This window comes from Canis lupus, chromosome 17 (genome assembly GCF_003254725.2).
Source record: "Canis lupus dingo isolate Sandy chromosome 17, ASM325472v2, whole genome shotgun sequence".
Classification (NCBI taxonomy): Eukaryota; Metazoa; Chordata; class Mammalia; order Carnivora; family Canidae; genus Canis; species Canis lupus.
In genome coordinates this window covers 27443577-27465858 of record NC_064259.1, presented here as the reverse complement: position 1 = coordinate 27465858, position 22282 = coordinate 27443577, and the positions used below count along the sequence as shown (strand labels likewise).

The following is a 22282-nucleotide window of genomic DNA, read 5'->3' as shown; positions in this document are numbered from 1 at the left end:
TACAGCCCAGCAATTGCACTGCTGGGGATTTACCCCAAAGATACAGACGCAGTGAAATGGCAGGACACCTGCACCCCAATGTTTATAGCAGCAATGTCCACAATAGCCAAAATGTGGAAGGAGCCTCAGTGTCCACTGAAAGATGAATGGATAAAGAAGCTGTGGTATATGCATATAATGGAATATTACTCAGCCATCAAAAGAGATGAATACCCACCATTTACTTCAACATGGATAGAACTGGATGGTATTATACTGAGTTAAGTAAGTCATTCGGAGAAAGACAAACATATGGTTTCATTCATTCAGGGAATATAAAAAATAGTGAAAGGGATTATAGGGGAAAGGAGAGAAAATGAGTGGGAAAAATCAGAGAGGGAGACAGAACATGAGAGTCTCCTAACTCTGAGAAATGAACAAGGGGTAGTGGAAGGGGAGGTGGGTGGGGGGTTGGGGTGACTGGGTGACGGGTACTGAGGGGGGCACTTGATGGGATGAGCACTGGGTGTTATGCTATGTTGGCAAATTGAACTCCAATAAAAAAATATACAAAAATAAATAAATAAATAAACTTGAAGAAATGTATTTGTCTATGGTCATTCCCTGTTAGATTGTGTGTACCTGGTGACTTTGGCTGGCTTGATCTGTGGCTGGAGTGGATTGAGGGTCCCAGGGCTCTCTGTGCAGATAGGACCCTGGTAGAGTAGCTGGAAATGAGGCTGATGTGCTCCAACTGGGGGGGAGGGGGTACTCTGACAGGGTTGCCAGAACCAAAACAGGAATGAGCCAGAAGGTCCCAGAGCAGTATGTGCTGGAATTGTCCTAACATGCCGTCTGGAGTCCAAGTGGCATGGGCCAGAGTGTTCTGGGTTGCTTTGTACCTATGTCACCTTGGCACAATGCCTGGAGTTCTGGTGAGCACTGACTGGGGGTGTACCAGTGTGCACTGCTCTAGGGATGTCTTAGTGGAAAGGCTTGGGCCGGTGTGAACTAAGGGCCTGGGATTCAGGTAAGTGGTAGGCCAGCTAGGATGCCTGGATCCTGCTCCCATTCATGCTATTAAGGTAAAGTAGAAACAAATTGTGGTATTCACCAGCTCCTCTGACCCAGAGAAAGTTACAACAGCTCCCTTAACATTTATCAGTGTTCTAGGGCTGACTCCTTTATAGTCTAGTTGCTCTTATAAATTGGCTTTTTCTTCCTGTGCCCAGGGCATCCTAGGCTAGTGTGAGCTAGAGGCCCAGGACTCATGGATGCAGCAGGCCAGCTATGGTATTCACACCTTGCTCCTGCCAGTTCTATCAAGGTGGAAGGAGGAAACTGTGGTATTTGCCAGCCAGCTCCTCTGATATGGAGAGAGTGCCAGCAACTCCTTTGCTGCTTGTCAGAGTTCTAGGCCTGGTTCCTTTACATTCTAGTTACCCTTCTAAACAGTGGCTTTCTTTCTGTGCCTCAAAGCAGACAAATCTGCTCTCAACCTCTCAGTACTATTGTTTCCCTCTGTGATGTTGGATGTGGGGATTCCCCGAATTACTGTGTCTCTGTCTCTTTTGCTTTTCTCTATGTGGTCTCTTTATCATTTGTTGTGCACAAGCTAGTCAGTCTGTCACTGGTTCTTCTTCAGAAGGAATTGCTCTAAGAATAGGTATAGATTTGGTATATTCATGGAGGAGGGGAGTTCTTGGGCCAAAACTGGATCATGTCCTGTTTCTCCACTTCACATGGCTCTTGGGAAAGTCATCACACATACTGAGTTTCCTCATGTATAAAATATAGATAATGTTTCCCATTCTAATATATTTTGAGAAATTTTGTGGGTTTTTTTTAATTGTGTCTTACAGTTCAAGTTTGTAGATTTCAATAAGCAACAATTTTTAAAGATGTGGTAATGTTCCAGTTAATATTTATCTGTCTTTCATGGCCCCACACACTGCATCTGCATCTTTAAATCCATAAATAAGTTTCCTTAAGTATCATACTTTCCTGGTCTTTCAAGCTTAATGATAAGGGGGAAGCACAAGAAAAATTTCAGTAGAATACAGTTTTTATTTTGTAAACACTAATGTATTAAATTTGCTATACATTGAAGCCAATAATATATAGTATTATTTGAATTGTATATATGAATTGGATGTTATAACTAGTTGATTTTTTTTCATTGTGTTAGAGGTATTTTACTGAACAAGGCCAAATGGTTACCTCAGTATTACAGCCAATATAGTCCAAGGGACCATTTCTCCCCAAGTCTGTGTTGTACTTTATTATGTGAAGTCTGCGTTTCTGTGACTCTTAAATCTGTTGATGAGGTGGGACGAGTGCACTTGCTTTCTGTGGCAATAAAGATTTTCTGTGCCTCACAAAAAAAGAAAAAAAAAAAGATAATGTTTCCCACTTCTTAGAGCTGTTGTGAGAAAATATATGTAAATCCCTTAATAAAATACCAACACATGGTAATTGCTCAATAAATGTTAAGGATTATTGCTTATTACTATTATTATTAGTAGTAGTAGTAGTATTATGCCCTGAGAAACTTGGATTGTAACTCATAGAAGTGGGCGGGTTACTATTCATACTATTAATTAAATAAAATGTCATAATCCTGCCATAATTTCAATGTACAGGAAGCCTATTCAAGGAGAGGGGTTGATTGAGCCACTGAAGTAAAATTCCAACAGAATTTTACTTGTTTATAATGTAGTTTGAAAGAAATCTTGACTCAAATTCTGCAGTGCAGAGGGAGGATGACAAAGGATTATAAAGATGTCCTGATGGTGCTTATGAATTCTATACATTATCTACTTCTTACTTACCTCTCAAAAGCCTCTTTGCTAAAGATAAGTGTCATTATGTATGCAAATTAGAGAAACTGCCATGAAAAATAATTCTTATTCTGCTCATAGTCTTAAGTGCTTTTAATAAATGAATCATTTGAAGTATTCACAAAGGCCTACTTTAAAGAAAAAAAAACATATGAAAACAATATAAAGAGAAAAAGTTACATACCTAGTAATTAAAGTCTTACTTTCTTAATACTCCCTTTGACTGAAATCAAAGCATTACTCAAAATGATAAAGAGGTATTACTGTGAGCTAAATTTTTGAAATGTAAAACTGTATTTTCTGTTCATTTTTGTTTTGTGTAAAAGATAATACTACTGAATGAATGCATTGCTTGTGTCCAAATACACGTCTGAAACAAGGCCTTTTCTTGGTTTATGTCCCATTGAGAGAATTGCAGCCTCATTTTCTCTTTCACATTATTTAATATTTGGCTGCAGCCACTCTTTGGCAGTAGGTAGGGTATTTGATAATCCTTCTGTGTTGCATAAACATTTTTACTTCAAAGAGATTGCCTGTCCGTATCCCACTGGAATTATTTCAAGCCAGATGTCTAATTCTGTCCAACATCTTCAATGTTTTCAAAATCATCTTGGGTGTTGTTAATGGAGTATCATTAGGTACAATTTGAAACTTTTTAATGGGCGGTACATGCATTCAGACATTTGTGCAACATGTGCTCTTGCTTCTTAAATCTTTGGGGTATTTTCTTTTATATACCATTCTTCTAACATCTTATTTTCTCTGCCAGTTGACTTAATTATGTAGTCATGGTAAATATTATCTTTTAATTTGACAAATATTTATTAAAACTACAATAGGATCCAAATATTGTACAAATCACTGGGATGAGATGGGAAGCCTGCATCACAGAAGCTATGGTCCATTTAGGAGGGAAAGAGAAATAGAGAAATTTAGAAACAAATTTTAGTGTGCCATGAAAGCCCAGATCTGGGACCTCTTAATATTGTTTGATGAGAGAAGGAGCATTTTGATCAAGGCCTCAACTTCCCAGAAGCATGAGGAAAATAACCTCCCAAAAGAGGCATACTTAAGTAAAGATACATGTGGATATGGTTTGTTCCAAAAACAAAGTAATTCTACACTAACCAAAGGAAGTTTGGGAGAGAACAACGTGTACGATGATAATAGAGCTGGCTTTCTCCTACAAAACCAGGAAACTATTAAAATAGTAAAACTGGGTGGAGCATGGTCAGATTTATATTTGAGAAAAATCTGAAGATCATGTGTTGGACAGATTATATGGGAGATAAACTTAAGTAGCCATGGCATTTAGGAAGTACTTGAGTCACTACCCATGAAGGATTGAACTAATACTAGAAATGGAGACAAGAAAAATAATTCAAGCATGTAATAATCAGAAGCATTGCAGTTTGAAATCTAACACCTCAAAAGGGCTCAATGAATGCCTTTTAAATGAAAGAACAAAAAATTAATGCATTAAAATTGATTTCACATATAAAATTCAGAACACTGAAAATGATGGGATCATTTCACACTTGTATATATTATTTTTTTCACTTTTTTCTCTGTATTGAAAGCAGGGATATTTCAAACCACACACAAAGGATTCCTATTTGTATATTTGTGACGGATTGGTGCATTTTCTGTTTTAAATGTTCATATTTAAGGAAAGGTCTCTCCAGATACCTCAGGATCATGTTATTTGGCTGGATTAGTAGTGGGCACAGGGTTTAAGTCTTCCCTTTCACTGCTGACCCCAAATATTCCAATTCAGTGAAGTTCTGAGAACATGTTTATATTCCAGGTTCAGGTCATAATATATGAACAGCATTCCATAGATTCCTCATTACCAAATGAAAACATATCAAGAAACTGCATTAAACCAGAATCTCTAGCCATTTTTAGCATATGTCTTCAAGAATGAGGACTGCCTCACTCTACTACCAAATCACCTCAACACTGCTCTTCTTTTAGTTTTCTTCACAGCTCTTCTTACCTTCAGAGATAGAATATCACTTATTTTTCAATTTCAGGTAATTTAATTTCAATATAGTACTTCTATCTAACCTACAGACCATTTCTTAGTTACCTCAATAATATCCTTTATAGTATTTGTTTTCCAGTTCAAGATAGATCCAGGAACTCATATTGCATTATATAATATATTTTAGTCTTCTTTAATCTGGAAATTATTCTTAGTCTTTATTTTTCATAACGTTGATATATTTCAAGAATAAGGGCAGTATTTTAGTGTGTCTCCCTCAATTAGAATTGGTCTTTAAGGTGTCACATTCCAAATACATGATATACATTGATACTTCATAAAGGGATTATCTAGTTTCTGCACAGTATAGTTTATATGCATTAATATAATTTAACTGTAGAAATTTTTATTAATTCTAAGACTGTTTCAATATCCTGCCCTCATCAAACCTGATCATCCTCCAGGATGCTAACTTTAATGAATAATTATTCCTGCATCAGTTTTTACTATGATAATTGTAAAACTGTAATTTTCTACATTATTTCTTTCATATTAGTTGACATTTCATCATAAGAAAGCTTTCCCTCACCTCATCTGTCTGCCTGACTATCATTTATCATAATATCTATCAATCTGAATATCTCTCAGTGTGGATTCATGGATTCTTATTATGCCTTAATATGGATATTCAAATCTGTTAACTCTTCCTTGTAAATCACGACTTTAAGCAATAAAAAGCATTCTTTATCTCACTGAATGTTTTCATTTTTTTTTTTTTCCTTTTTGGCTTACTTTTCCTTAGTCTATCTGGTTGCTTATTTTCAGTTTCCCAGCATACTTTTAACTATCTCTTAATTTTGTAGCCTTTTGACTCAATTGGCTTTAGACATGCCATATACATGGTTAGGTTTTTCTAACAGTTTAGAAATCCTTTTCTTTAGTCAGTTAAGCTCATTCATAATTACTGCTATGTCTGATATGCTTTGTCTCAAATCTATCGCTTTATATCATACTTACTCTGCATATTATATTTACTTTGTTTCTCCTCACTGTTATGTGTTTGCTTGGGTATTTAGGAAAGTTTGTACATTTTATTTAATTTTTTAAAGACTTATTTATTTTTTGGAGAGAGAGATGGGAGGGGGAGGGCAGAGGGAGTGATAAAGAGAATCTCCAGCAGAAATCCCTGCTGAGCCTGGAGCCAAAAACAGTGCTTGGCACATGACCCTGAAATCATGATTTGAGCCAAAATCAAGAGTCAGAAGATGGGGTGCCTGGGTGGCTGTCAGGTCAAGTTAAGGCACATGGCTCATGTGCCTTTGACCACAGTCAAAGGGTTCTGGGATCAAGCCTCACGTCAGGATCTCTGCTCAGTAGGGAGTTTGCTTCTCCCTCTACCTCTTCACCAACCTCCCACCCTTGTGCTCTCTGTCAGATAAGTAAGTGAATTCTTTTTTTTTTAAAGAGTCAGATGCTTAACTGACTAAGAAACTCAGGTGCCTCTGAAAATTTGTACATTTTAAAATAGCAATTACTTTTGGGCTTATTTAAAGATTTTATTTATTTATTTCACAGAGATGGAGCACAAGAAGGGGGAGTGACAGGCAGAGGGAGAGGGAGAAGCAAGCTCCACTGAGCAGGGAGCCAGACCCCAGGACCCTGAGATCATGAACTGAGCAGAAGAAGGCAGACACGTAACTGACTGAGCCACTCAGGGGCCTTAAAATAGGAAATATTTTTGTAGTCATACCTTTTATAGTGCCCTTAATACCCATTTTAAATGTGATCTTTTTTCTATATGCATTGCCAGTTTTAAATGGCATTATTTGGATCAAGCCCCGTTTCTGGCTTCGAACTCAGAGGAATCTGCTTGAGATTTTTTCTTCCTCTATCTCTCCCCCTCCCATCTTTCTCTTGCTCTCAAAATAAGTAAATAAATACATAAATAAATGGCATTCTTTAATATTCAACCCTTACATAAAAATTAATAAAAGTAGAAACAAACGTATTTCTACTTAACCCTTTTTCTCCTGCTTCTTAGTTGCATTCTTCCTACCTTTCAGAAATATATGTTTATATATTATTCATCCACCATGTCCTTGATCCTTTTTAAGTCTTACATCTAAAATTAAACATGTTACATACTTAACACTTGTTGAGTTTTCCAGGGTGGAGCTCATCCTTAAACAGACTTCTTCAGAAGATTTCATACTTTTGATACTTGAGGAACAGTATGGCTAGAGTAACATCATTGACTCACACTATATTTTCTTGAGTTTTTTGAAACTTTCTCTACCGTCAACCTTGCTAGAGTTGATGTGCCCTTGAAATTTTTGGTGTCCATCTTGCTTTCTTATTCCTACAAATAATTTACTCATTTTTCTGTTAGGCACAAAAAATATTTGTCTTTAAAGCCTGTAATTTTACCTTAGTATATCATGCAGTGCTTGCTCTGATCTAAGTTTTTCCAGGGGACACAGAGTCCTTTCAATATATTGATTTGGGCATTTGGCTTTTGTTTGAAAAATTTTAAACTATTGTTCTATTAGTTCCATTGTTTTTTTATTCTTCTTAATGGATTTCAGTTATATTTTCTTTGTATGCCTTCTATTTTAACCACATTTTTCCTAGCTTTTTTTTTGTCATGTTTATATTCCTTGTTATTTTCCTGCTTTCTTTTTAATGTCCCTCTTAGAGTTATCTTATTTCTAATACTTATTATTTTTTTCTTTAATTTCTTTCCTGAATTCTCTCAACTCTCATTGAACTTCACCTTGTTTGGTATTTGTATATTTTTATTCTTAATTATTGAATTCAGAGTCTATACTTTTTAAGGTACCTGATTGTGTAAGACTACTTAATTTATTTGAGACTGTTTTGTTCTCCTTTTGACCGGATACATAGGAAACTTTCTAACAGATGAACCATCTTCTGTTTTCTTTGTTGAGTGGTTTAATATGGAAGTGCTCTGATTTTGCTTTTGTATTTTGAGGCATTTGCGGACAGGGTATTTACAGTGTTCTCTTATGCCAGTATAGTGATGTGTAGTTTCACTACCGGTTGGTATTGATGATGCAGAAGGAGGGTAGACTGGCTTATTTCATGGCTCTATGATATTTTTGCAGGACTTATAGTTTCTTCTCTTACTTTTTTTTTTTCATCCCCCATTACTACCAAGTAGAGACAGGTTACCCCTTCTTTCCCAATAGTAATGATCAGGCCAGTGTGAGGAACTATACAAGTCCCTAATTTGTGTTTAGTGTTTTGGCACCTAGTGTTGGATTTTCTCTTTCTGGGATTGATTTTTATTTTTTTCCTGAACTTTGCCTTCTTCTCTTCACTAGCTGTGCTCCATTCAGACTCTTCCCTCTTTGCATTAATCTCTGCATTTATAAACTTGCAGTCTTGAAGGGAGTTCCATCACTTACTGTTGGAATTTTGTGTTTATTTCCCTACTCACAAGTAACCTGAAATTCATAGCATTCTCCAACTCCTATTAATAGTGACGACATTATTATTTTAGTTGCGATTGTCTTCCCAGTCATATATTTACTTTTATTTTTAAATATTTGAAACAGTAATGCATATTGAACTTTTATCAATTATATCAATTATAAATATCAATTATATCAATTATCCCATGTTTTCTTAGGCTTTATATTGCCTTTTTAAGTTTTAAACTTTTTATGTAATTTTCTAATTATGTAGTTTTCTACTTATGTAATTTTCTATTTATGTAAGTAATGCTGATTTAGAAGTCTTAGAAAGTACAAAAAATAACAATGAAACAGGAAAAGTAATTCCATATCCCAGAGGCAAACGTGGATAATATTAAAATTTTTCCCTTCCAGGATGTTTTTCTACACCTATTGACAGAGATACTGTACCTATAATTTGGTATCCCGCTTTTTTTTTACTTAACTGTGTTTCATAATCATTTTTCTATGTAATTTAAATTATTCATAAACATAATTTTCAATGTCTTCCTAGTGTTCCACCATATGGACATTCTCCTAACGTCGATTATAATGTTGATTATTAACAAAAATTCTAGGATGAACATTTTTGTGCATAAATTTGCATCCATATTTCAATTTATTTTCTTAGGATATATTTCTAGTAGGGGAGTCTAAAACTACAGCATCATCTTTACAGAATACTAAATTTTTATTCATTTTCAGCTACTTGGAAGCATGACTTCAAGTGTTCTCTTTTAAAGGTGGGGGTATAATACTTTTATCTTTTGTACATGTCTGGAATTGCTTATTCTTGCCTTCATATAGGATCATAATCTGGCATGTTATCAGTTATTGATCCTCAATGTATTTATTTCCATACTCTTACAGATACTGCTCTGTTAGATTCTGTTACTTAATAATGCAGATTCTTACAGTGTTTTACTCGATGGTAGATTGTGTATTTTTCCTGACTGAATTTTTATCTATTAAACTCACAAATCTATATTTCTGGTCTAGAGGGCTCCTTTAAACACTTAAGGCTTACATGCAATAGTTAATTGACTCTTTCTACTCTGATATCTCACAGGCATCTCAGTTTTAGCTTGGATCCCAAATGTAACCAGCCTCATAAACAGCACCCTTGGTCTCCATTCCCACTGGAAACAAACAAACAAACAAACAAACAACAAAACAAAACAAAACAAAACAAAAAAAAACACTCAAACCTACTAGACTCCAGCACTCATACTTGATCATCCATCTAGCAGCTTAGGACAAAAACATGGAACCTCAGTTTCTTATTTTTCCTTATATCCCACATCCAGTATATAAACATATGTTTGAATTGTCCCTTCAAAGCACAACCTAAATATGTTTACTTCTCTCTGTCTTCACTGCCAACACACTGGTATATTATATCTTACCTACAATGCTTCAGTAACTTCATTAAAAATCTCATAGGTATTCCCCCTATGTTCCGTTCTTCCACAGAAGCTTAACTGATCTTTTGCTAAAAATGTTTTCTTATTTTTGTCAATCCTGATATTTAAAAATCTTTCAGTAGTAATGACAAAAGTACTGGCAGTTAAATCCGAAGTCCTCATCCTGGCTAACAGAGTCCTAGATGATCTGCTTCTGCTTTCTCTTGCTTAGTGTAGTCAAAATATAGGGTCTTCTTTCAATTCCTAGAATATACCAGCTTTTCCAGTCTTAGTATCTTTTCAACAGCTATTGTTTCTTTCCAGAATGTTCCTCACTATTCCTGTCTCTGACCTTTTTTTGCTTATTGCTTTTGCCTTGGTTTAAAGGCTGTCTTCTCAGAGGGGCCTTCCCTGACCTCCCAACTTTAAGTGACATCTGGTCACTTTGTCCTGTATCACATCACTTGTATTGTCCTCATCATAGCACTTATTAATATTGATGATTTTCTTTTTTAAAAAATCTTTCATTTATTTTCTGTCCCTCTTATCATAAAAGAAAACATACCCATATTCTTTACCACTGTATCCCTGGAATCCAGAACACTACTCTATAAATAAATTTAAATACAGGAATGCATACTCTCTTTATATTGCAACGTTATTTATGTTGACAAAATTTATCTACATATATTCCCTGACTTCCATTTCTTAGCTGCTCCATCGATATTTCATCTCCTTGACTTTTTTGCCTTCCTTCTCAGGGACAGTTTTGTCTTCTGAAATGTCCCTGTCTGTAATGTCACTTTTAATCTTTCCTACTTCTTATACAGATAAGGATTTTGCAATTCCATTTTCAGGCTCCCTTCATCCTAACACTTCCTGTTCTCATTCCTCTCCTTTTCCTCTTATTGAGTTTAATTTCAGCTTGTTCACTCAATATTTATTTCTATCCCTGTTTAATCCAAATTATTATATTTTTCATCTGACTACCAAAAGAACATTTTTTTAGTCTTTGGAATAAGCTTGTTTTACAATATTTTTATAAGTCCTCATGATGATTATGATTGTTTATTCATTCCGAAATTAGGGAGAGATTTAGTTAATTCTTTGCTATCTGTGAGTTTATTAGTTGACTAGCAGATTAGCATGTGAAACTCCTTGCCCAATTCTCACTCACAAGCTTCCTCTAGTATAGATGAACTGAAGTCTAAAATGATGAAGATGGAAATCTTAATTTTCCAGTATATACAGATTTGCTTCCATAGCTCTTTCTCTTTCCATTTTCATCTTCAATGCCTGATTGTGAAGATTACTCCTCCCAACATGCACAGTATCACTGACCCTAACCCCTTTCTCCACTATCTGCCCACTCATTAGTCTTCTATATATTAAAATGTAATTATACAAAGTTAGAAGCTTGTATTCTGGCTACCTCAAAGTGTAGCATATGCTACCAGTATGGTGGCTGGTCATATTTCTTGCATGTGAAGACATTTACTTATTCTAGGGAAAAAAAAACAAGATAGAGGATGAGGAATAATAAAAATTGTCCTTAATATTGTCACATGAGGCAATCAGATGTGGGCTACTGGTAATGCACTCCAGTCTGTTCTTCCCTCAGCCCTATAGTTAGGGAGAAATCCTTCCAATTTTAGAAATGGGTTGCCTCTTTGTCCTAATTTTCAGTGCTGTCAGTTTGAATATTTTGTTTGTTCTCACATGTATTTTTTTTTTAATCTATCCTTCCTCCCTCCTCTCCTCTGGCAACCACCAGTTTGTTCTCTGTATTTAATAGTCTTGTTTTTGTATTTTTTCTTGGTCCATTTGTTTTGTTTCTTATATTATACATATGAGTAAAATCATATGGTATTTGTCTTTCCCTGACTGACGTATTTCACTTAGCATTATACACTGTAGGCCTATGCATGTTGTTACAAATGGCAAGATCTTATTCCTTTTTTATGGCTGAGTAATATTCTATAGGATATATATATATATATATATATATATATATATATATATATACCATATCCTCTTTATCCATTCATCCATCAATGGATACTTGGGCTGCTTCCATATCTTGGCTATTGTAAATAATGTTGCAATAAACATAGGGGTACATATAGCTTTTCAAATTACTGTTTTCATTTTTTGGGGGTAAATATCTAGTAGTGAATTACTGGATCATATGATGTTTCTATTTTTAAATTTTTGAAAACCTCCATACCATTTTCCACAGTGGCTATACCAATTGATATTGCCACCAATAGTGCACTGAGAGTTCTTTTTTCACCACATCATCACCAACTCTTGTTATTTCTTGTGGTTTTTTATTTTAGCCATTCTGACAGGTGTTAAGTGATATCTCATTGTCATTTTGATTTGCATTTCCCTGATAGTGATGTTAAGCATATTTTCATGTGTCTGTTTGTCTTCTTTGGAAAAAATGTCTATTTAGGTCCTCTGCCCATTTTTTTATTATTTTTTGGTGTTGAGTTGTATAAGTTCTTTATATATTTTAGATATTAACCCCTTATCAGATGTATCATTTGTGAATACCTTCTCCCATTCAATGGCCTGCCTTTCCATTATTTTGATGGTTTCCTTCACTGTGCAGAGTTTTTTTATTTTGGGGTAGTCCCAATAGTTTAATTTTGCCTTAATTTCCCTTGCCAATGGAGATATATCTAGGAAAATGTTTCTACGGCTGATGTCCTAGAAGGAAATATCGGTAGGAATCTCTTGGAGTTTAATGGTCTTAGATCTTATATTTAGGTCTTTAAACTGTCTTGAGATTATTTTTATGTATGGTTTAGGAAAGTGATCCAATTTTTCCAAAACCATTTATTGAAGATACTATTTTCCATTGTATATTCTTGCCTCCTCTGTGGATTAATTGAACATGGAAGTATGGGTTTATTTCTCAGCTCTTATTCTGTTGCATTGATCTATGAGTTTTTTTGCCAGTACCATATTGTTTGATGGCTGCAGCTTTGTAGTATATTATGAAATCTGGATTGTGATACCTCCAGCTTTGTTTTTCAAGATTGCTTTGGCTAATTCACAGTCTTCTATGGTTACATATAAATTTTAGGATTATTATAGTTCTGTGAAAAATGTTGGCATTAAATCTTTAGATTGTTCTGGATAGTAGGGATGTATTTTCACATGTATTTTAATAGAAAATTGAAAGAAGCTCCCATGGGGTCCGCCAGCCTGAGGAAATTTTAAAGATGAAGCCCTCTAGCTATTTCTTAGACAAAACAACATTGCTGTTGTTTGAATTCGGATAGTGCTTTACTATGATTTGGCTGTACGTTTTCATCAAGAAGAAAGATCTTCTTTAGGAAAGAAATGGGACAAAGAAAGGGAGTTGCAAATTGGCAAAACTAAAATAAATCCAGGGTAGCCAATAATAAATAATACCAATAACACCAATAACCAATTCATTTTGAATTTTTCAGTTTCCCAAAACATTTTAGAGATTTGCTTTTGAGTATCTTGTATTGCTCATATTTCAGACACAAGTAGTTCCTAGAAGAAAAAAATACATATTTGAGGAGTTTCACCCCAAGCACAAGTCATATATGTAATTTTTCACATCTGACCATAGGCAACTAATTACAAGGTTTTGCCTGGCAGGCATCATGGGGAAAAGTTGCCCTTCCCACATTAGACACATTGCATGGCTAAGGCATTACAGTTTTCTTGAGGAGTTGCAATGAAGGAGTCATGTTCTCTTTAGGCTAGCCTTGCTCATTCATATACCTGCATTCTTAACTCAGGCAGCTCCATTCAAAGGCTTCCTTACTGGGGCCTCAGTTGAAATACTTCCAATACCTCCACCAAGACCACTTTATTGGGGTGCCTTGGCTGTGGCACTTTCCCCCACTCTCAACTCATTACTGTTCCACTCCTAGCCCTTCCATCTCTCCCTCTCTCAGCACCCTGGCTCAATAAAAAGGTAGGTGCCTTTATTCAGAGCTCCTCTCCAATGAGATGATTCCCCAATCTATGGTGAATGTCATATGACCCCTTTCTTGTGCCATTCTTTGGGAAAATAAATGGAACACTAAGAACAATGCCTTTCTCTTTTGCCTTTTCGACATACTTACTACTGTGTAGTAAGTAAACAAAGACTTGACTGTTACATTTGCTTTACTTGTCGTTCTTAACCATCCCAACCCAGCAACTGACAGTTCAACAGTAATTAATGGTGATGCTTTTGTAAGAACATAAACACACAGCACAACTATTTGGTAACAGTTTTTGGAACTGGTCAGGTTGACTCACTTTTACGTCAAGTAATAAGCTGCACTACCCCATAGGTGACCACTAGCCACGTATGACTATATAAATTTAAATAATTAAAATTAAACAAAATTAAAAATTCAGTTCCTCAAATTAGCCATATTTCAAGTGCTTGCTTACTAACCAGAAGTAGTTAGTAACTACTATACAGGACAATGCAGTTATGGATCATTTCTATCATTACAGAAAGTGTTGTTAACTCTACTCCAGAATAAAAAATATATATATAGTTTCTAGGTTTCTGTGAAATGTAAAATCTGTAGGCCTTATCTAATTTTAATTTTTAAGCACACTTAATATGCCATTTCAATCAGAGGTTTGGAATTTCCTGGGATTATGTGTGGTAGATACCTTTGAAACAATTCTGTTTCTTGAAGAGATAAGAAAGGTGAATTTTTCTGTCTTATTTCTCCTGTGTGAACATCACCAGATTTTTCGATCATTCATGAAAATATTTGGTTTCTAAGTATAACCAAGTCATACTATGTTGAACACAAATCAGTACTCCAGAAATATGCTGTTTAGTGCAAAGTCATAGCTAACTCAATAAATCTCACACTAAGACAAAGATACTATAAACTTAGTAATGCAGCATCATATTAATTTAGCTGATTATAAGGGAAAAACTGAAATCTAGTACAAGTTTTATTGATTGCTGGATGTCCTGTGAAGGTGAATTTAAGAGTAGGCCTGAAAGTGACCTGAGCTATTTCAATGAAATATGAAATGTAGCTGCATAGCACTGACTCTTGATCAAGGCTTAAAACAGACTAATAGTGTTGTTTGGTAATCATGGATCCAAGAAGTTTCCAGAGGGGTTGTATCAGCTTGTCAGCATTGTTTTTGGTTATAGTGAGATTGATGTCTTACACCCCATCTCAGTGAGACCCCTGAAAGGTTCTGCCCTTGGAACAGGTTCTATAGCAAGAAATTTACCCTGCTGTTCATGTAGGCCTAAGACACCACCACTGAAACTCTATATTTATCATCCTAGTTCTAAGGTATTCCTGTGCACACATTTCTGATCCAAATAAAAGATTCATTCCAGTAAAGTCTTTATAAGGAAGATAACTGAAGTCTGTCATTGCTTTCTCTAGACAGCCTGCTGGAGGCTGCCTTTGTCACATCCTTACCTTTTGATGTTGTTGGTGTTGTTGCTTATGGTTGTAGTTTATTCATTTTTGTTGCTAAATAATATTTCCTATTATAATCACACCACTGTTTATCCATTTCATAATTGAAGGATATTTGGGTTGTTTTTAGTTTTTAGCTATTGTGCATAATGTTGCTACAAACATTCTTTAACTTTTACTACACAGAAATACACATTTCTGTTGGGAATATACCCAGGAATGAAATGATGAATCTTAGCTTTAGGTTAGTACTGTCTAATAGAAATATAGTTAAGTAAAGTCACATAGGTAATTTAAAATTTTCTAGTAGCCACATTAAAAAAGTATTTAAAAAGGTGAAAATAATAATTGATCATGCATTTTACTAATCCAGTATATCCAAAATATTATCATTTCAGCATGTCATCAATAGGAAAATTATTGATAAGATATTTTACATTCTTGTTTACATATTAAGTCTTCAAAATTCAATGTGCATTTTATATTCACAGGAATTTGGACTAAGCATATTCCAAGTATTCAATAATCAAATATGATCACTAACTACTATTGGGCAGTGCAGCATTAAGGAATATTACCAGTTTTCCAAAGTAGCTATGCCAATTTACATTCCTGAGCATTACAGTTATTCCACATCTTCATCAAAATTGGATACATATCCTTACTTTAATGCTGTTGCTGTATTTATTGTATCTTTATCCTGCTATAAACCATAACTTCATAACCATTGTTACTTTAGATGCTATAAGTCTTCTTTAGCAATCAAGCCCTGTCTGTCACCATAATTACACTAGCTGTGTAACCTTGGCAAGTTATACAGTCCCTTCATGTATAAATGGCCATGATAACAATATTTATAAAGTTGCTGTGAAGAATATCAGTACCTGGAAAAATGAATTACTCAATAAACAAATACTTTTTTGTAGGGGTTCTGCTGACCATGATGCCCCTCAATTTTTAAAATCTAATTGATTATTACATCTTATCAGTCCAAACTTGTACATCTGATTTTTAAATTTTTAATTTCCTGTAGGTCTGGAAATCTATACTTTTTGAGAAGCTCAGGGATTTTTAACCACATTCACCATTTTTTCTTCTACACTTGGTAGTCAATCCCATTCCTGGAATTCTCAAAATCATATACAGTATAAGTATCATGCTTTCTTTCTTTCATTGGGATTAGAGACAGCCATTTTTTCACTGTCTATTATACTCTGAGATTCTAAAGAATCTCTACACACTACAGCACAATTGATACTCTGAAAATTAGGGTCATTCCTCAACGCAGAACCTCCTCAAATTTTCTACCTCCATTGATGCTATGTTTCTGTGCTTCTATGTGCTCTCATCCAAAGACTTTTTGTATGCCTGTGTCTGTTTTGAAAGCTGCTTATAAGAGGACCACATTTGACATGCTGTCCTGCACCTCTCACATTCCAGCTCAGTTTGCTAAGATGCAGGTTGTAAACCCATTTGTGCATGTTGAAGCCCTCAGTGGTGTGTTTACACCACCATTTATGTTGTACAACAAAATACAATAGGATAGATTAAAATAGAAACTATCACAGCAGATCATAATTAGTAAATATTGTTTGGAGAATCATTTAGGCTATGCTGTTTATGTAAGTGCATACATGTGTGCCCACACAGGTATGTGTATGTGCCTTTATGTATGTATTCTTTTTAATGAAGTCAAATAACTTTTTTTTGTTTTGGATAATTTTCTTACTGTAGGTCATAGTTATCAAATTTGAAAATAGTGCTCTAGGGACCATGTATGCAAGGAGGTGAAGGAAGCATTAATCTAGGTGTCATTTGCCATTTTTATCCTACTTCATTCACCTCCTAAGCAAAATCCCTTCATTTGTTAAAACCCGTATGGTTTCCTACTGATGTACCAATACTTTACCCATATCCATGAGGGACATTAGTACTATCTCTGTCCATACTCCAACTCCAGCTCTCATTTTGGGGAACATCTAACAAATTTTTCCTTAGAATATTTAACTTACATGATTTTAGCCTCTAGTATTGCTTATCTGACCATTTCCAGGATCCTTCTTTTTGTCCATTCTTGAGTTCTTTAGCTCTGTTTCATTCTCTAACACAGTCTTTTATTTTTGAGTTCCTCACTCTCTTGTTCTCATTGAACGTACTCTATTCTCCAGTGCTTCAATTTCCTAAGTGTATAATTGTCCTCCAAACTTCTTGTCCTTATTTAGCCAGCCCAGACTCCACTATCATCACTTCCATTTATCACTTGTCAATATCATCAACATTCTCACCTCTCTGGCCATTTGCCTCATCTTTTTGCAAAACCTACACACTTTCCCATTCCCTTGTGCCCAAACTGGTGAGTGCTGCTAAAGCAAGTTAAAAACAACAACAACAAAAATAAAATAAAATAAAACTGTAACTGTACTAGCTGAAATCACTGAAGTTTAAGTGTATTCCATCTAAGCAGTGACCGCCAAATCAAATGCTATTCCTATAACCCATCAGTAGTCAGCTCCTTCACTTTTCCACAGGATAATATTGAGACCTCTATTCTTACCACAGTTCTGGCTCACTGGTGGTGGCCACCTGGATGGACTAAGGGTAGACAAAGACTTCAAAGATGAAGTTGAGCTCAGTTGAGAAAGTGCTGACTGAACAATGATGTCTATCATGTGGAAAGGGAGATAGTGATGGCCTTTTGTCAGATTTTTCCTTTTTATATTATATTAATGCTGATTCCAAAGTTGCATTTCAAGCCAATAATCCTACCCCTACAGTAATTCTCCTAAGGGAAAGCCTTTGGTTTCTATCAAAAAATGAACTTGAGTTCTGTCAATTTCCTACTTAGTGATGCAATGTGCTCAAAACCCAATGCATGTATTTCTTACTTGATGAGGCAAAAAGATACTTTGCCCCTCCCTAAAAATTTTATCTGCATCCCTACCCTCTGTTCCATCTCCTCTGCCTAAGAAAAATTTCCATTTGCAGTAACCCTTAGTTTACCGTATATGTCTTTCTGCATCATATAACTATGTTCAAGTTTACCACATCTTTAAAAATTAAAAAAAAAAAAACCATAAGACATCTTTTCCTTTAAAGTCTAAGCTGGTTTCAACACTCAACTGATATATTCCTCATTTAGATCACTAAATAATTTCAAATTTGTCATGCCCAGGAAACTTTTCAGTTATCATCCTTGATGATAACAGCTCAGAAATCTGACAAAGGGAGCTGTACATCTTCTTGAGACTGGCTACTACCTCCCAGATTTCTCTAACTCCATGGTTTTCCATGTTTTCCTTCCATACCTATAGATACTCACTTTCAGTGTATTTTCAGGATTCCTTTTTATATATACCTAAGAATTGAAATAATTCAGTATTCCAATAGGTTTTATTTTCAGGCTTTATTTCTACATCAAAATGGTAACTATGGATTTTTTTCAATCATATTCCTGGAGTCCATAATTTATATTCCCAGCCCAGACATCTCTCCTGAGCTTCAGAATCATGAGTAGAGGAAATTAATTTGAATAATATGGAATTTCTGTTGATTCTTTTAAGTTAAACATGGCAATCTAACTTGGTTCTCTCCAAAACCTAGATGTTATATAGGTACCTCAATTTTAACAACTATAAAAAATATTTATAATCTTTCTTTCTTCAAATATCTGTCTTTATATCTTGGTGAACATATATTTATTTCCCAAGCCAAAACCCAATAATGTACTTTATTTTTTTAAGATTTATTTATTTATTCATGAGAGACAGAGAGAGAGAGAGAGGCAGAGACACAGGCAGAGGGAGAAGCAGTTCCTTGCAGGGAGCCTGATGTGGGACTCGAATTAGATCCCTGTATCACACCCTAAGCCAAAGGCAGATGCCCAACCACTGGCCACCCAGGCATCCCCCCAATAATGTACTTTAAAATACTTCCTCTACTGACAATACACAATTAATTACCAAATTCTGATTATTTTCCTCCTATAGGATTCTTATTTATATTCTCCCTTCTCCATTTCCAAGAAACTTTCTTAGTTCAGGCTCTCAGTATTTCAAGACAAAGGTCTCATTTCTCACCAAGATCTACTTTTGGTCATGTTCAGTGTTTACCACAAGTGTTTTGGTAATTTTTCTTGTATTATGCAAAAATTATCCAGAATTCTTCCTTTGTTTGGCATGTAATAATCTTCACATTTGATCCCTGCAAAGCCTCCAAACTTATTACTTCTCTTGATACAAAAAAAGAGAACTACTTTTTCTATTTCATATATACCATGCTCAGTAATGACATTATACCTTTATATATTCTGTTCCCTCTCCCTGGAATACATGCCTTAGATTGCAAAAGGATAACTCCTGCTTCAAGTATCTTCTTAAAGCCTACCTCTTTGAAAGTCATCTTTTTGACCTTTACCATCAGATTTGGGCTGCCTTTATTATATTCTCTTCTTGGAGTTTTTACATCACTCCACTGTAGCAATTTTATTGTAGTACCTGAAATCTCTCTTGGCATATAATGGATACTTAGTTGACTATAGGTTAAAAGAACAAATGAATGATTCTCAAGTATAACACAGATAGAAATCAACTGGGCTAGAGTAGTCTTTATTTTCTGTCATCTCTTACTATTATATTATGTGCCTAAGTTTTCTAAGTTCTAGCTGTGAATATATATTTTAAAGTATACTTATATTTGTAGTATTTTATAAAGGTTTATGTTTTTTTTAACTGGGAAAGGAGGAAGCACATTTACTGAGTTATTTAGTATCCAGTTTTGGCAGAGGAATGGACAAAAATATATAAGACAATACTTATGAGCACTTGGAAATGAACAAGAACAATTCTGTGAAATAACTTCTTAAGATAGTTAAAAGCATAAGGTAAAATAATCATTTAGTACATGTATACAAGTTATATAATGCATGTTAACAATGATAATCATTCATAAAAGTGGAAAGCTATTATAGCATGGAAAGATATTTGGGTAAGTGATTTTTTTAATAGACATTTTTCAAGCTAAATGTAGTCAGAAGAGCAAATCAATGATTAGTTCACTTGATTTAAAGGGCAGCTGTCTGGTTCAAGGGAGGATGGCCTCAGGACTCAGCTTTTCCTTAAAGAAGGCAGCCAGTTGGAAATGCCTGGATATTACAAAGTTTTGGCTGAAAGCAAAAATGACGGTTTCCAAATAATGTAGTTTGCTAGTATGTACCAGAGAAACATGATGTTATTACTTGTACTTCCACAGCAATTTGTTTCCCAGTGCAAGAGAGATCTCTTCCCTCATGCTTACCAAAAAAGAGATAAGAGAAATAAAGATGGCTTCTGCTTTCTACACAGAGTATTGATTGTAGAACAAACCAGTAAGGACGAGTAAGTACTAAATGGAAATCATAATAACACTATGATGATCTCTGTGGACAAAAATCAATAGAAAGGGAATGGTTTTATAAGAGATATACAATGTTATTATTTTAATATCTCAGGTCATAAAGCTGAGGCATTTGAGTATGACATGACATAATAGCTGAACTGACTGGGAAACTATAGTGACCAAAATAATCTCAGCCATCTCTGGGTTGTGCATATCTCATGCCTCCTCACCCACATACACACAGCAATGAGCTCTAGCTACACTTCCTTTCAATTCCTGAAATTCCTTTTTCCCTCAGGGCCTTTAACCTTGCTCTTTCTTCTGCCTGAAACATTCTTCAACCAGATCTATTGGTGACTGGTTCTTTCTCAACCTTCAGGTCTCTGTTCAAAAACACTGCCTATGAGAGGACTTGCCAAACCATCGTATCTAAAGAAACTTATGCTTTACCTCATGCCATTGTCAAGCCCATTACCTTCTTTGCATTTGCAACCTAACTCTACCCCTCTCTGCCATTGTTTCTGTCTTTATTTTTTGTCTTGTTCAGTATTGTCTTTCCCCAGATGCTAAACCATTATTTGGAATATAGTCGGTAAAAAATACATGTTAAATGAATAGATGAATATCTTCTAATAACTGATTTTTCTAGTGTGTATATCTTGTCACTTTTCACCATGAGATTGCTAATTACTTGATGGCAGAACTAGGATAATGTTTCCTTTTCTTGCCTATTCTTCCTACAGAAAGCTACACACAGTCTAGTTCATTCCTTTAGATCTTTTCCATTTTTGACTCCTTGAATAAATATTAACACTTTATAGAGGAAGAGCCTTGCTATTTAAAAGTGTTTATTGTTAACATTTTTGTTTGCTTAGCCCCTGGTTGGCCACATTTCTCTGTTGGTATAATAATACAGATGTAAGGCATTGTTAAACTATTTCTCTTTCCTATCTGCTGTTCTAGGAATAGTTACCGTGTGAAAGCTATCTGCCTCCCCTCTCCCCCCAACTCCACAGAAAACACTCTATTTTCTCTTCATCTGAACAGAGAAATCAGGAGAAGGGAGAAAAAGTAAGTCAGCCTTTTGAAGGTTTTTGAGATGCATGATATTCAATTGACTAACTGGTTCTTATACTTTAGTTACTGCCTCATTAGCTATAAAAGAGAAATTATCTTGCATTCAAAGAAAAAGATAAACCATAGCTTTTATCCCATAAGGGAAAATCTAATTATAGCTTAAAGAGTTTATGTGAGTAATATTGATATCAAGTGTAAAAGAGAACTATTAAATTGCTTCACTAAAGTATTAGTAATAGATTTCTTCTAGGTCAGTAAGACTTTGTCCATTTTTCTAGAGAATTAATTATTTATTCATTAGGTTCTATTGGCAACTATGAAATGATTCCCTATTAGCTCAATATGTATATTCTCTTTCTTTTTTAAAGATTTTTATTTATTTATTTGAGAGAGCATGAGCAAGGGCAGAGGCAGAGAGAGGGGGAGAACCACTGAGCAGCGAGCCTGACATGGGGCTCAATTCCAGGACCCTGGGATGATAACCTGAGCTCAAGGAGGATGCTTTACCAAATGAGCCACCCAGGTGCCCCAATCTGTACATTTTCTATATTTTCTATCCCTATCTCATTTTAGAACATTTTTCTGAAAAAAAAATTGCCATCTAGTACTTGAGTGTATTTGTGGGTTCAAGATTAAAATTTAGATGCTACATACATACACCTGAGAACCCAACATCTAAATTATGGCTTGCAAGAAAACTTAT

The 22282-nt window shown here is 35.0% G+C and overlaps 1 long non-coding RNA gene across 1 annotated transcript in view; it reads left to right on the top strand.

The window, feature by feature from the left end:
* Positions 1-4685: 4685 nt before the first annotated feature.
* The window catches only part of LOC118351129 (uncharacterized), a 37366-nt gene continuing 19769 nt past the window's right edge, over positions 4686-22282 (top strand). Inside the window, exons 1-3 of the long non-coding RNA XR_007402864.1 lie at positions 4686-4855; positions 20377-20501; positions 21466-21573. This is a non-coding gene — a long non-coding RNA (uncharacterized LOC118351129). The remainder of the gene's footprint in view (positions 4856-20376; positions 20502-21465; positions 21574-22282) is intronic.